General features: G+C 37.0%; 1 pseudogene; it reads right to left on the bottom strand.

Moving 5' to 3' along the window:
* Positions 1–2,014: 2,014 nt before the first annotated feature.
* Positions 2,015–2,743, bottom strand: LOC112920970 (BH3-interacting domain death agonist pseudogene; annotated as a pseudogene).
* Between the last annotated feature and the right edge of the window lie 13,167 nt (positions 2,744–15,910).

Below are 15,910 nucleotides of genomic sequence, written 5' to 3'. Positions count from 1 at the left end.
CTAGGGGTGGTGGAAGGGGAGGAGGGCGGGGGGTGGGGCTGAATGGGTGACGGGCACTGAGGAGCGCACTTGATGGGATGAGCACTGGGTGTTATTCTGTATGATGGCAAATTGAACACCAATAAAAAATTTATTATTAAAAATAAAACAGGGCTAGAGACTCTAGGGAAAATCTGTTTCTTTGACTTTTCTTGATCTAGAGGCTGCATGTATTCTTTGGCCCAGGGTCCCATATCACTGTCTTCTGCTTCCATGGTCACAACCCTTTCTCTGACTTCTGCTTCTTCTCTTACCTATAAAAACCCTTGTGATTACATGAGGCACGCTCAGATAATATATGATAATTTTCCCATCTCAAGATTCCTAAATTTATTACACTTTTAAAGTCTCTTTTGCCATGTAAGATAATATATTTATAGGTCCCAAGATGTAGACATCTTTGGAGGTCATTATTCTGCCTACCAGAATTTCTACAATTGCTTATTCATCTGAGAATTAAGATAAGGCTATATGAATGGGGTCTGTTATGTACAGGAGTTAATGAGGCTTATTTTAATGGTTCCTTGATATGAAGGTTTATGTTCTTAGGCTATAGACATACTGGTTTGCAAATATGTGTCCACCATATTCAAGTAGCCATTTGCCTAATTTTTCCATATATCAACCCGTTTCCACTTTATATGATTCAATTTATCTATTAACTGTTTGATTTAATACTACACTATTTTTTTCTTTCCAGTAAGCTCACTATAACTCTAAAGTAATTCTAATAGTATCTCTTTAGAATGCTTTCCTGTCCCATTTTGTTCTTCCTATTATAGCAAAAATCTCCATGCTAGTGGTAACTTGGAGGCTGTCTTGAAACTTTACAAATACTTCTCTAAACCAGTTTATACCTTTCCTTACTTTGTGAATACAGTCCATCAAATTGAACATAACCATTTTTTTGATAATATATTATCATGTTTAAAAGTTGTTCTGTGTTTTTTGATGTTGATAATTTGCTCTGGCCTAAACTGCTTCATAGGATATATGCCAGAATGTTCTTTTTTTGAAATCTATGATCTCTAGTGGATTATTATTATTTTTAAAAAGGATTTTATCTATCTATTTTAGAGATAAAGAGAGAGAGCACAAGTTAGGGGGTAGGGACTAATGGAGGGGGGAAGAGAGAGAGAATCTCAAGCAGACTCGGTACTGAGCATGGAGCCCAATGTGGGGCTTGATCCCACAACTCTGAGATCATGACCCGAGCCAAAACCAAAAGTCAGACGCTCAACCAACTGAGCCATCCAGTGCCAATCTACTGGATTATTTTTATTAAAAGGAATAATAGTGAAAGGGAATATAAAGGAAGGGAAAAGAAATGTTGGGAAATATCAGGAAGGGAGACAGAACATAGAGACTCCTAACTCGGGGAAACGAACTAGGGGTGGTGGAAGGGGAGGAGGGCGGGTGTTGGAGGGGAATGGGTGAGGGGCACTGAGGTGGACACTTGATGGGATGAGCACTGGGTGTTTTTCTGTATGTTGGTAAATTGAACACCAATAAAAATTAATTTAAAAAAAATAAATAAAAGGAATAGAAAATATGCTTGAGAAGTATGACAGTTTTCAGCAAGATTAATTGCTATATTAAGTGCTGAGGTTTTCTGTGGTTATATTGCATATGTGTAACATATATACATGTGTACAGTGCACTGCATCACATTATACAGAACACATTACATATATAAATTTTTTTCTTCTGCCTTACAATCTGTTCTTAAATTTAATTTTCAAGTGAAGACCTGTACAGCTGAAATAACTTAAAGGCACAATGTGTAGTGGATTTGGATTTAGAAGATGTTTATAAAACTCACTCAGATATGTGCAAGCTGACATTTTCATTCAAGTATGTTAATGTAAAGATTTCTAAATAGATCACCTGCTTAAAACAACATCTTTAAAATAGTAAGAAACAAATAGCTATTATCTCATACCTATTTTCTCTAAAAACTTTAAGTGACCATGGCTCCATCTCCACTGGAGGCAGGTGTACTGTTGTCACCATATCAAGTTTTAACCAGTTGTGCTTTTGCAGAGGTGTCCACTCAATCCATCTCATTTCTGACTAAGTTCCTCACATAGGTGAGCAGATTCTGGCTAATAAAGTTCACTATTGTGTGAAAGACGTCATGGAGCAAGGATGGGGTGTGATCAGCCACTTTTTGGCCAACAGCATGGCCAACATCAGCATGGTCTTCTTTTCCATGTCCTTAGGATAAGTCTGTATGGCCTGCTCCAGCGCAGCAGCAAGATGCTTCCTTCTGTCTTCTTCCGATAGGTTCACATTCATAAACTGCATTGCCAGGTTATTCACCAGTCCTGGGTGGATGCTGTGATCCATCCTGTCCCCTATTTGGGCGAGCTGCCTGGCGATATCCTGGATGATTTCTTGACTTTCCGAATCTCTCGCCCCACCATCCAGGAAGTAGCTGCACCGGTTGCCATCTGTCTGTAGCTCATCGTCGTGGTCCTCCTTCAGGTAAGCTGGCACGGGCAGTTCACGGCCCAACAGCTCCAACTCTTCGTGGAAGTTATAGTTGGAGCAGTTTTGGAGGAAGCCAAACACTAGCAAATTGGTGATACGCTCATCCTGGGGGCCTGAGCCATTGCTCACCTTAGACTCCATGGCATGGGCAGCCTTGCAGGGCTCTGACTTGCTTCTGGCTCTGTGGACGTCCCAAGTCAGCGGCCACCCACCAGCCAGTTCTGACACTGTATTTCCAGATTCTTTGTGTGGCTGTGTTAAAGTGACTAAGGCTTGAACACTCTCATCTGCTACTTTAAATGTAACTGAGGAAATGGTAGCTTTTAAAAAATTGTTTTTTTAAAGGTTTTATTTATTTATTCATGAGAGACACACAGAGAGGCAGAGACATAGGCAGAGGGAGAAGCAGGTTTTGTGCTGGAAGCCCGATGTGGGACTTGATCCAGGAACCCCAGGATCACGCCCTGAGCCAAAGGCAGATGCTCAACCACTGAGCCACCCAGACGTCCCCCCAAAAATAGTTTGAAATGTGAATTACTTTCCTTTTAATTGCAAAGTACTAATTATTAATTCTTGTATTTATGAATAAGGACCCACTGTGTTATTGGTATGATCAAATGGACATGTATAATGTTATTATAATGGACTAACGATTTTATTTTTCTCTATATTTGATACTCTATGTACAGTATAAGTCAGAACTCATTAAAAAAATGAAGAATCAAAAAAAATCAGTAAATCAGTATATATACTGATTTAATTTGTAAATCAGTATATATACCCACTGGTTACACATTAGTTTGTGCATAAACAAGATCAGAAAGTCATGATGTAGCAGAAGCATGATCGAATTCAGTCCTGGGTTCCCATCCACACACATCTTATTTTTTATACTGAAAAGAATGGAAATAATACCTGTTTTTTAGTGGTATTTTAAAACAATATAGGTATAAAGTATGGATTATGAAAAGAGCATATCAAATGTTAAACTTTCCAATAAAGTCATATGCTTTAGCCATCCCAGGGAGCTGATTCTAATTCTCCCTATATTGCATTAGGAACATTTGAGCTCCAGAGGTGGGAAACTCACACTTCTTATGGAATTCTATTTCTAGAGATACCTATCAGTAAGTTCTTTCCTTTATTGACTCAAAACTGTCTTTTATTTTAAAGCCAACTCTCTTAAAAAGTCAAGAACATCTCCTGGAATTTAAATACACTGTATGATACTTTTCTATTCATAGTGTCGGATTTGGAGAATTGTTATTATTATTAATATAATTTTTGTTTGTTTCAAAGGCAATTATTTCCTCATATGTTTTCCATTGCAGTAATATTTCTCTTCAATATTTGTTGCCAATATGCTTCCAGCAAATAACTGCCTTTACAAATTAACTTTGATATTACCTAATTAATGAATATGAATGTGTCCAGTTTTCCTATTTCCTTTCAGAGCAAGCACATCTGGTACTCAGAAACATTGCTGCAATCTCACACAAAGAGAGTTAGTTGATGAAACTTCTTGAATATCCCAAGTGCCAATGAAAGCAACTTGGCTTCCTCTGAATACTCTATTTCATGCCCCAAATACTGTGTGAGTGTCTAAAACTGCACATGTCTTTCTGATAGTTTTTTGCTTCCCTGATACCCAGGCCAATCTCAAAGGCATTCCTCTATCTTCTTGGTGCATAAGCTGGATCCCAGGGTATCTTCCAAGCCTGATGTTTTCATGGGACTCAAAGTCAATAGGCCCATCTGCCCCACCGGAAGTAGCTTTGCCATCTGGCTTTAGGAAATTGGGTCATGTCTTACTGGTTTAAAGTGAACTGGTAGTAAATCTTTCTTATATTGCAGCACAAAACACAATCATGAAAAGACTGCCTTTATAAGGTAGAGAGACACATCTTTGGATTGATCCTTAGCTCATTTTACCCACATATGCTGACCAGGAAGTCATCAGTTTAACACCATTTATGGAACGTCTATTATACGCCAGATGTTTTGTATTCATTGTATTCATTATCCTTAATACTCATAAGGACCTCATGTAAGTTTTCTTTTCCCACTTAACAGATGTGTTCCTAGTCTTAGAGAGATGAACTGAGATGCCCAGGGATGTGCAGCCAGCAGAAGCATGTCTTGGTTCCAAACCTGTGTGGGTCTCACAGCCACACATACCTGCTTTCCATGACCTAATATCAGATTGCATTGACATTCTTCTAGTTTCTATGCCATTCACTTATACTGTGGTCAAAGGAAGTTAGTGGGGTTTTAAAATTTGCATTTATTATTTGTAAGATTTTTTCCCCTGAAATAATAAACAAGCTTTGAATTTGAGCAAAGCAAAATAGTACTTGCACTCTAACATTGGCCAAAGCCAGAACAAAAAGAGACAGTCCTTGAAAGGCTTCCATGGGTTTTCTTTTTGTACATTAGCCTTTCTGACTTTGAGCTCTTCCTCAACTGCAAAGATTTGTTTACTTATTTGAAAACAGAATATTTTAAACCAATTTATCAGTATTTATTTGGATAGAAGGGAAACTTAAAACTACCATGCAAATGTGATTAAAAGGAAAAAATTATTATCTAGTTAAAATTGCTTAATCATTTCAAATGATAAGACTCAGAAAAGACTGAAGACTACAGTCAGATGTACCACCATCCAGCTAGGGAAGAAAGGAGTCCAGAAGGGAATTGCTGTTTTGTTTAAAATCATTATTTATTAGAATTTTTGTGAACAGTAGGCTCAAGGGACACTTAAATCTGACCCTCTAATCTTTGTTGCTGATTGGAGTACAAGAAAACAACTTATTCACAATTTCTAATAGCATTTATTCAGTTGAAAGTATCAAATATACGTTTTAGAATATGAATGTGAGAAGTCATTTTTTTGTGGCAAATTGTATACAAGAAAAAATATTTTCCATGTGGTCTCTAGGTTTTTTCTATCCCTTTTAAATTCATTCTAGTGTTAAGATATAGAAATTGCATGTGCTTTCAGAATAAGTGATATGTTAATATTCAGAGAAGATATATGGGTATATTCAACATAGTAGAATGGCATAAATTAAAGCAATAAAAATAAAGATCAGAAATCACTAATTCCATGCAGGTATTTTCTTTTTACTAGCAAATTTCTACTTTCCAAAATGAACAGACTTCTAAGACTAGAACCTGAGAAGTTTTATTTTTCATGGAGATTTTTCATGACACCCTTCCTTCACAGAAATCCTCAGGTCACCCAATCTACTGGCATAGACTTAAGTTCTGTTGGATCTGGCCAAAAGCCAGAGTGGACAGTTATCCAGATTCAGGACTCTGACTGCAAAAAGAAACTAGGAAACAGGGCCCACAGATGGAAAATATAATTCACCTGCAATGGCTACTGATCAATCCTCAGACAGAAGCAGGTTGGAGGTCAGACCTAGAAGGTGGGATAGAGATTACAGTTTGTTACAAAGCTGGAGGCTTAAAAAATGGGTTGGATACTATACAGTCACAGTCAGTGGGTTGAGAGAAAGAAAACAAGTGTGAGGGACATATAACAGGATGTGATTCCTATAGTCCTGCTTTGTTTTGTCCTCTTTCACTATATATATCCTCCTCCCTTCGTGTATTTTCAGTTATCATGGATTAAAATAACATCTTTATGTAATGTTTGTTTCATTGACAAAACCCAAAGGTCTTTCAGCCTAAAGTCCAGGCCTCGCTTCATCTTTCATCACTCTTCCCATCTCAACATACCTCTCCAACATCCTCTATGTGCTGAATTTTCCAAGCTCTGTCTTATCTCATGCCTTTTACACATGCTATCCTCTATGTCTAGAATGTACTTATTCCAAATTTCTGCATGACTAGCTCATTCTCTTCCTCTAGGTCTCAAATTCACTGTTACATTTTTCTGATTGCTTTTCCTAATGCAGGTTCTTATCTGTTATTCCTTCAGATACTTGTTGCCTCCAAAACAGCTGTTAAAATGTTCAACTGTTGATTTATTCATCCATTTCCTTTTTTCCCTACTGCCTTTACTACAATGTAAGTTCCATGTCTTCATTGTTTACCAAAGTATCTCAACATTTGTTAAATGAATGATCAGTGCTCAAAAGCCTCGATTGTTTGTACCAAGGAATCATTTGAGAAGATGGAACAAGAGAGCTTTCTCTGGTTGCAGGCAGTTTCCAAGGAGTTCTGAGTTGACAACAGCCAGGAAGAGGAGCTCCTCCAGGATTCCTTGTTATTCCTGCCTGCCTTGTCTCAAAGGAATCTGCTTCCTCCCTTACATGAATTTTACTGACATTCTATCTGCTAATTGTTAAAGAAGAAATGCAACCATTGAACATTTCAAGAACTATGAAGGTCAGAGAAGTTTTATGCCAATTGGAGCAAATTCTCTTGGATCCTCAATAGACTGTTCATTGGCTAAACTGGCCTATTATCTTCACCAGGGCTTGAAGTGGGACCAGAAGAAACAGTCCAGTGGCAAAATGGGCTGCCATCAGATGGCAGCAAAGAGTTATTTCTTCTTGCATGGCTATTAACTTTGTCCCCTTTTAAGAATATTGAAATATGGTTTATTTTCTATATATATTTTAAGAATTAATGAATTTCCTCATTTGGCATTTATATCTGTTTATTCCAAACACTGCCAGTTTGTAGAATCAATGGGAAAATTCCATTGCATAAAGGAGTCTTTTTAGAAAAGAAAAAAATCTTAAAGTTGCAAATTTATTGAATTAAAATGATAAATTTTTCTTTCTAGAAAATTAATTTTTCTCTAAGAAACGTTGCATAAACATAGACTATATATGAGATACCTATTATGATATAAATGTTTTATATTTGAAGATGAATTAATTCACTTGACAACAATTTAAGTCAAAGAAAATAAAAGGTACATGTGTTGTATCAGGTGCTTACACTAGTAATATGCTAACACCTGTGCAATTTTATTAATTGTTATGATCATTTTGCTCCCCTGTTAGAGCTGAACTATTTAGGAGATAGCATAAAAGCTTGTAACATCCTGAACCTGAATTATCTTTACCAACAGTAGCTATAATCATTTCCTTCCTCATCTAGTCTAGTCACAGAGAACTCACCAAGCCCCAAACACTTCATTCACTTCAGTGCTTTCACCTGTGCCAGTCCCAGTTCTGGGAACAATCCACCAGCTCTTTCTACCTGACATCCTGCTTATTTTTCAAGACCCATAGTAAACATAATTTTCTCTGAAAGCTTTCCTCCCTTTCATTTTCCTTTGAGCAAAAAAAAGACTCTCCTTTTTTTAGTTTCTATATTTTATATAGAATGGCACTTCATTCAATCATTCATCTAATAAGTAATTGTTATTTAATTAACCGCGAACTACACTTGGTGCCAAGAAATACAATGATCATGTCACTGCTGTCATAAATATTAGCAAGGTAAGGAGACATTATATGAATAACTAGTAGTATGATTAAGGATATGAAGACATATAGGAAAACATGTCTTTTACATATAATAGAGGCATTCTTGGGGTATGACTCTAAAAATGAGAAGTTAGCCAGCCAAAGAGACAAGCATTTCAGGCAGAGGAAAGAGCATACAAAGCCCCCCTCAGTTAAAAGATGTTAATTTGAGGAACCACAAGAAGCCCCTTGTCCTAGAGCAGAGAAAGCAAGTGAAGCAAGGTGAATACCCACATGAGGTGGAGACTTGGCAGGAGCTGGCTTGTGAAGGTTTTCTTTTCTTTTCTTTTCTTTTCTTTTCTTTTCTTTTCTTTTCTTTTCTTTTCTTTTCTTTTCTTTTCTTTTTTTTTGTGAAGGTTTTCTAAAACCTTATTGAGGATACTGGACTACTTAACAGTGAGAAGAAATCATCAGAAAGGTTTTTTTTTTTAATTTTTATTTATTCATGAGAGACACAGAGAGAGGCAGAGAGGTAGGTAGAGGGAGAAGCAGGGTCCCTACTGGGAGCCCCATGTACAACTTGATCCTAGGACCCCAGGATCATAACCTGAGCCAAAGGCAGATGCTCAACCACTGGGCCACCCAGGTGCCCCCAGAAGTTTTTAAAAAGAGAAATAAATAGCCAGATGTTGTGATTTCAATCTATTACTGTGCAAAATGGAGAATGGATAGAGGAGAACACAGTGCATTTGGGAGAGTGTAGGGGGGTTTTTGTAATAGGTTAGGCAGGAGAGTTTGGTAGATTGGACTAGAGCTGTAACCATGGGGATGGAGAGAAGTGAGTGATTTGAGTGTTATTTAAGAGGCAAAATTGACAGGACCTGGTGATTGGCTGTGAGGAGTGAGATTGAAGAAGGAATCAAGGGGTACTTTGAAGTTGCTATGTGAGCAACCCTGATAGATAATTGCACTAATTCTAGAAGCAAATGAATTTTTATATTACCAACTAATATTTACAATTAATTGATATTCTATTTTTAATGTGGTCAGGGAGTATAAGAATGAATGTAAGTAAACACTAAATCTAGGATATGGAATTTCTAAAATTCATATTAAAAAGAATTTCTGGGACACAAAGTTAAAAGAATTATAAGATTTTTTGCCATGATAATGGATGGACATATTGGACTGGGATATTTGCAGTAATAATAATTTCTGCTGCCATCAACCTCTCTGTGGTTGCTTCTCAAATGAAGCATTTGCAGCTCCCTCTCTTTATTTTCCTGTTCCTAGTAAGGTTCACACCCTTCTGCATTTTGCATACATAATACCTTAAAGATTAAAAATAGAATCTCCAAGCTGCAGAGATTCTAATTGAACATTTAATAACTTCTTTTTGTGTGTGTGTTAATCAACTTTCTAAAGTGTGAGCTATTTTTAGCACCAGTTACATTTGTACCTTTGGGTCCAATTCTAATTCTCTTCACATCCCAGACGATCTCTCTGCAGCAGTCTCTTTGAAATCAATCAGTGCTTTCAGGAGAGAAAGTTATGCAGTGGAAGATAGAACTGGGTCATGGCGAGCATTCTTCCTCACATAATGCTGAATTCTTTTACTTCCAGGTGCAGAGACAGGGTTAGATGATTACTATTTAGAGAGCACAAAAGAGGCCATTAGAGTAGACCAAAGAAAGGAAAAAAACAAAACAAAACAACAACTTACCTCAGTAAGGTTATTTCAGATTGGCTGTGCCCTTGTTTCCAGAATTTTAACTTCACAAACAGATTAAACCAAGTAAAATTGCTATTAAAAAATCCTTAGTCTTAAAAATGGCAAGCAGTTTCTCAGCCATCTTCCTCACACCCACATTTCCTATTGACAATCTTCAGAAGGCCGGCAGACCATCTACTGCATGACAGATCATCTACTTCCAGTGACTTTAGAAATTTTCATTAATTTTAAGTTTAATGGGATTTGGAGTGAGAAATGTGTAGTGATTTGCCTACTTTTCTTTTTTAAGGGAAAGAAAGCAAACTTTCCCATCTGAAAGAAGTTTGCAAGATCTTTCATCTTCTCCCCACTGTCTATCTTTTTACTAGCAGTTTGGGTTCTATATCAACTAGAAAAAAAATAAAATCGTTCTTTTGCTATATTCATCTTGATTTTGAATTGATCAGAAGGCTCTTCTCTTGGAAGAGCTCTTCCCACCCCCATCATTCAAGCAAAGCGAAGCAGGTTAGGTTGGGATAGACAGGAGTCCTGAAGAATCCAGGAGGAGATTCTAACTGCATGTACCAAATTAATTCATTTTAGAAAAACAAGCAGGGGATGCAGAAGCATATTTTTGCCTCATAAAAAAAAAGTCTATGAGAGGAACATTTGGGTAATGGTATGAAATTTGGAGCTGTGGCTTCTAATTTTTCATAAAGATGTAATTTCTTATTTATCCACCTACCACTGACCCATTGAAACATCTGCTCCTTATTACTTTAAGTGACTTTCTATTGCCTCTGAAAGAGAGAACACTAAACATTTTGGGGAAAAATGTATTTCTGAATGATTTCTTAAGTAACAACATACCAGGAAGAACAGTCTCAAAATAGAAGAAAAAGAAACATAATTTTATTTTCCAAAGTAAATACATAAATATAAAAATAGAAGCTTTGAGTTTCCTGAGATAAAACCTAAAGGAAGAAAATGTAACGGACTGGAGAGAAAGTAGATGTGGAGTCAACTTCTGATTCTCTCCACTGTACATATCTTCCCCTTACATGGCACAGAAGATAGATAATAAAAGTCCTTTATGGTCTAAGGCAAAGAGGTTGAAATTTGGGAAAGGAAAGATTCTTGCCATGTGGGCATCTGGGAAAGATATGTTGCCTTTATCCCTTTCAAGGCCAAAGTCTGGGTTGGGCTTGTAGAAAGCTTTAAATGGGGTTGACGATTGGAAATTAGGAGTGCACTGTGCTCTATCTCTTATCTGACTTGTTGAGAGGGGAACATCAACACAGTTATAATGGAGTAAGAATGGATGCTGTTCTAGAAGGGAGAGGCTATTACCCATTTTCTCCTGCTCTTCATGAGCCAAGAGCAGTACAGATAAGCACCTGAATGATTTCTAGGTCCCCTTGAAAATGACACAGAGAAGACTGAGAAAGTACAGATGGCTTTGCATGTGCCTTGAAGCTTGGATGAGGAATATGTGGGGTGAGCTACATTGTCCAAGTGAATAGGGAGCAAAACAGGTATCAGTAGTAGATGTCAGAGGGAATGAATATTGGTCATTCTAGAACAATATGGATTATATATCCAGTGAAGATAAACTAGGGAAGAAAATGGCAACTATCCCTTGCAGCCTTAGATGTGTGTAAATAACTTTCTCCCCTGGGGAGAAGGGGATTGAAAGAGGGAATAAATATTCTTTAATGAACAGTTATGTTTTAAATTCAGTACAGACTGACTTTAATGAGAACTTGCAGATTACACTGTGTCCTTAGTAAAAACAAAATGGAGTCTTGAAGGCTAAGTTTAGTTCGGAGAATTAAGGATAAGCAAAAGAAAGTTCAGTTTTTGCATATCTGACTTTTGTCATTCTGAAGATCTTTAGATGACACACAATATCCAGCATGGAGCTTACCTTCTGAGACTGTGTTACTACAATACTCCAAAGGGTGATATTCTTGGCTAAAAATGGCCTATATATTCTGTTTCTGGCACCCAATTGGTCTCTGCAGCTTTGGCCACATTTATTGTTGAAAAACACAGTGGAAAAAGCACCCTCACTGTGGGATTTCTAAGATTAGGAAAACAAGCATTACCTTGAAGAGAAAGAACTCCCCAAAACAAACAAACAAATAAACAAACAAAAACAGATTCTGAGAAACTAATTATTATGAGATAACATTGTGGCATCCTGAGTAGCATAAAGGAACACATGGCTACAATAAAATAAGTTGACTCCAGGACATAAAACAATGGATTTTTAAAAAGTGAAGAGTGTTGGCAAAACAAATGCAAGACAAAACAAAATAACCACTCCCCCTAAATTGCCATCAGTAAATGAATTAAAATATATTTTGCAAAGAGGTAAGGTACCAAATTGGCTCTTGGAAAAAAGGGAACCACTGATATTGGGGATAAACTGGAATAGCACTTAGTGAATACAGAGAAAAGAACAAAGAACTAAACTAATAAGCTAGGAGATGATGGATCTAGAGGATAGGAGAAAATTTAAAAATCAAGATTATTCTTTTTATAAAAAAGATTGATTTTAGAGAGGGGGAGGAGCTGAGACAGCACCTCAAGCAGACTCCCCACTGAGCATGGAGCCTGATCCCATGACCCTGAAATCATGACCTTAGCCAAAATCAAGAGTCAGAGGCTTAGCTGACTGAGCCACCCAGGTTTTCCAGAATCAGGTTATTCTTAAAGACAAGATACACTGAATACAATAGAACTGATTGTTAGAGGCAAAATTGAAGATAAAAATTCTGACTCTCTTCTTCCCCTCCCCTCCCTTACAAAGGAGATCAAATAATTTTAAAAGTGCCTCATTCTCTTTAAGTATTTGATTTTTTGTGCTATAGATAGCTAGCATGTAGATTGGTTCTTGTTTCCTCCATCTGAATCCTGAATAACAGCACATGCAGCACCATATGCAGAAAGTGATTATAGTCAATGGACCCTCATGGATGGAAATCTGGTATTGGATATTTGATGAAGTTTGGGTATAAAGGTGGGGAAGAACCAGTTGCCATTACAAAATGAGGCACTGGGCAGCCTGGTGGCTCAGCGGTTTAGCGCCAACTTCAGCCCAGGGCCTGATCCTGGAGACTCAGGATCAAGTCCCATGTCGGGCTCCCTGCATGGAGCCTGCTTCTCCCTCTGCCTGTGTCTCTGCCTCTCTCTCTCTCTCTGTGTCTCTCATGAATAAATAAATGAAATCTTTGAAAAAAAAAAAAAAAAGAAAATGAGGCACTGGTAACACATGGTATATAGTGACAAAGTAGCCCTTGAACTTAGCACTTTTGGTCTGGGTGAAGTGTCTTTCTATAGGCAAAGCTTCATGGATAAAGTGGCTACTTTTATAGAAATAATGGATATACTAAAAATCAAGACTTTAAAAGAGTAAATTTTATGGTGTATCAAATATACATAAATAAAATTGTTATTAAGAAAAATAAATTGGAGCACTTGGGTGACTCAGTTGGTTAAGCGTCTGACTTTTGCTCAGGTCATGATCTCAGAATCCTGGGATGGAGCCTTGAGTTGTTGGACTTCCTGCTCAGCCGGGAGCCTGATTATCCCTCTCCCTTTGCCCCTCTCCACCACTAGAGCTCCAGGTCTCTCTCTCAAATTAATAAATAAAATCTTTCAAAAAAATAAAGAAAAATCAATTTAAAAAAGAAATAGAACTTTTTGGAGAATTTGAAATAGGAAATATTATTTTTGTATTATTAACAAAATCCATGGAATTGATGTTATGAATTCATATTTATAAAGTGATCATAGAGTTTGGGGAGTTACTAAGTGATAAAGTTATAGAATATGAAAAATCACCATTTATGCAGTGTTTTTCAAGAGGCATTTATTGAAGATGCATGTATTTTATTGGACAATGACAACCTGGAAAGGATAAGGAATTTATTGCTAATTATATGCAGCAAAAACAAAAACAAGAGGAGACAAGTCAAAAAGAAAAAGAAAAATAGTTCTGGGAAGGGGATTAAGGTCTCCATGAAAGGTCATCCCTGAGTATTATGACTATTAATGAAAATACAGATTTAGCTTTTGTGACAGCCTATCATCTTCTTGTGTCTGCTTCCTATTGACTCTAATTCCTTCAACACAAAGTGTGGCTTCTTTTCCCTTCAGTTTCTCCAAATGGTACCAAAAAGAGTGTTGGTCTTTAATTCCTTGACAATTAGTTATTAATGAAATAAAAGAAACTTGGCTCTTGCTGCCAAACTTACTAAAAGAGGTTTTTACTCAATCATAGTAAGAGAAATCCTATAAATGTTGCCATAATTACTAGTTGATTACAGAGTAGCAGAATCATTAAATTTAAAATAAGTTTTTGTGTATCAACAAATTGTGCAGCATTTGTCAGCACCACTCAGGGGCAGAGCCTTAACCATACCTCCCTGAGCTATTTTGTAGCTTGCTGAGGGAAACAAACAAACAAACAAAAAACCCACCCAAAACAGTTTGCAATAGGGCATGTGATATGTACTTAGTATTGAAATACTAGCTTAAAATACTGTGTTTGAAATTTGAACAAATGGTGAAGTAGATTGTTAACCTCCGAATGATTTTTTTTTTTTTTTGAGACAAAGAGAGAGAGAAGAGGTAGGGAGTGAAGGGGAGGGGAGAGAAGGGTGGAGGGAGAGGGAAAAAGAATCTTAAGCAGCCTCTATACCCAGAGCAGAGCCCAACTTGGGGCTCAGTCTCATAACCCTGACACCAAGATCTGAGCTGAAATAAAGTCAGATGCTCAACTGACTGAGCCACCCAGGTGCCCCCAGAATGAAAATATTGATGTTGAAAAGTCCACATCCTGGTGATTTACAAATTAAAAGATGAAGCTCTTTAACTTTGAAGCCCTGGAAAGGGGCGTTATGATTTGTGAACTATCTTAAGAGCTACGCTATAAACAGTATAGTTGATATTTATTAAAATATTTCTAGTGAAGCAGCAATTCACATGGGAGAATTTTTTTTTTCTCTCTTTCATTAGCCTGATTCAAATGTCTGAGAAACAGAATCTCCTTTGTCTCCTAAATTGTAGTGAAACCACTATCTCAGGGAATTGGCATTTCCCTTCCTTTGCAAAACATGCTCAGCAAACTGTACCAGTTAACTACAAATTGGTAAATTGGTATTACTATATTTGTGACATCTGTAATTTTGATTTTGTTTTGTGAGTCAACTGGTTTAATAAAATCACAAATGTGAGAACTTAAAAATAATTGCATGTGCAGGATTTATGCATGTCTCTCAGTCTTTCTTCCAGGGCTTATTCAAGGGGCTCAGGGACAAAATGGTCATGCTGGCATTTATGTATAGGCTTTCTCTCACCAACACTAATTCGGCTAACAGTACTGTTAAATGTCCCACCTGCCAAAACAGAAACCAATCCTGTACATAAATATGCTGGCTTACACCAGAGGTATCAAAAAACACTGGGAGCAGGTTAATTACTCTGAGTCACATCATAGTGATTTATTCTCTCTGGAATAGACCCTTATCTATGGAGTTACCGAATACCTCACTCACAATTGGAGGATTCCTTATAATGTTTCTAAACAACAGACTTGTTTTCTAACCAGAAAAGTGAGATAATGTCCTGAAGCCTGAGGAATTTCCTGGTTGTACTATGTCTCCTGTTACCCCAAAGAAGATACCCTTTTAGAGTAATGAAAGAACATTCTGAAGACTCAGTGTCAGCACTTTCTGGAAGACAGTACCTTGTGAGGTTAAGAGGCTCTCTTGGAGAATGCATTATATGATCTTGAGCAGTGATTCATGCCCTAATTGGCCTGAAATATAAGGAGCATCATTATTTTAAGTACTATTGAGAAAGAAAATAAATGTTACCAAGTAAATTATGATCCGCAATCATTGTAACATGAGGCCAATGTCAGAGACATAAAAATCTACGACAGAACAAAAAAGACTTAAAATAGAAGATGTATAGTAAATGTTGCTCCCTCCCCCACCCCCACATAGCCATAATATAAAGTTGAGGAACCAAGGAGCAGAAATGAAAGTGATACTCTAACCTACGGTAGCAATATCACCTTCAAAAAAAAAATCTCTGCCATTTTTTAAAAACTGTTCTGACAATATAATTATGCGGACTTGATAAAACTTTATTTCAAGGTTATTCAAGGGAAGGGACCTAAGCAGACCAATTCAAAGGTTTATCTCTTTCAAGTTCCATTTACAGAAAAGTATGGTTAGATAATAAAGAAAAGACTTTCTGATTA

Source organism: Vulpes vulpes, chromosome 8 (genome assembly GCF_048418805.1).
Source record: "Vulpes vulpes isolate BD-2025 chromosome 8, VulVul3, whole genome shotgun sequence".
NCBI lineage: Eukaryota > Metazoa > Chordata > Mammalia > Carnivora > Canidae > Vulpes > Vulpes vulpes.
The sequence above is the reverse complement of the archived record's forward strand: the minus strand, read 5'-3'. Positions and strand labels throughout refer to the sequence as shown.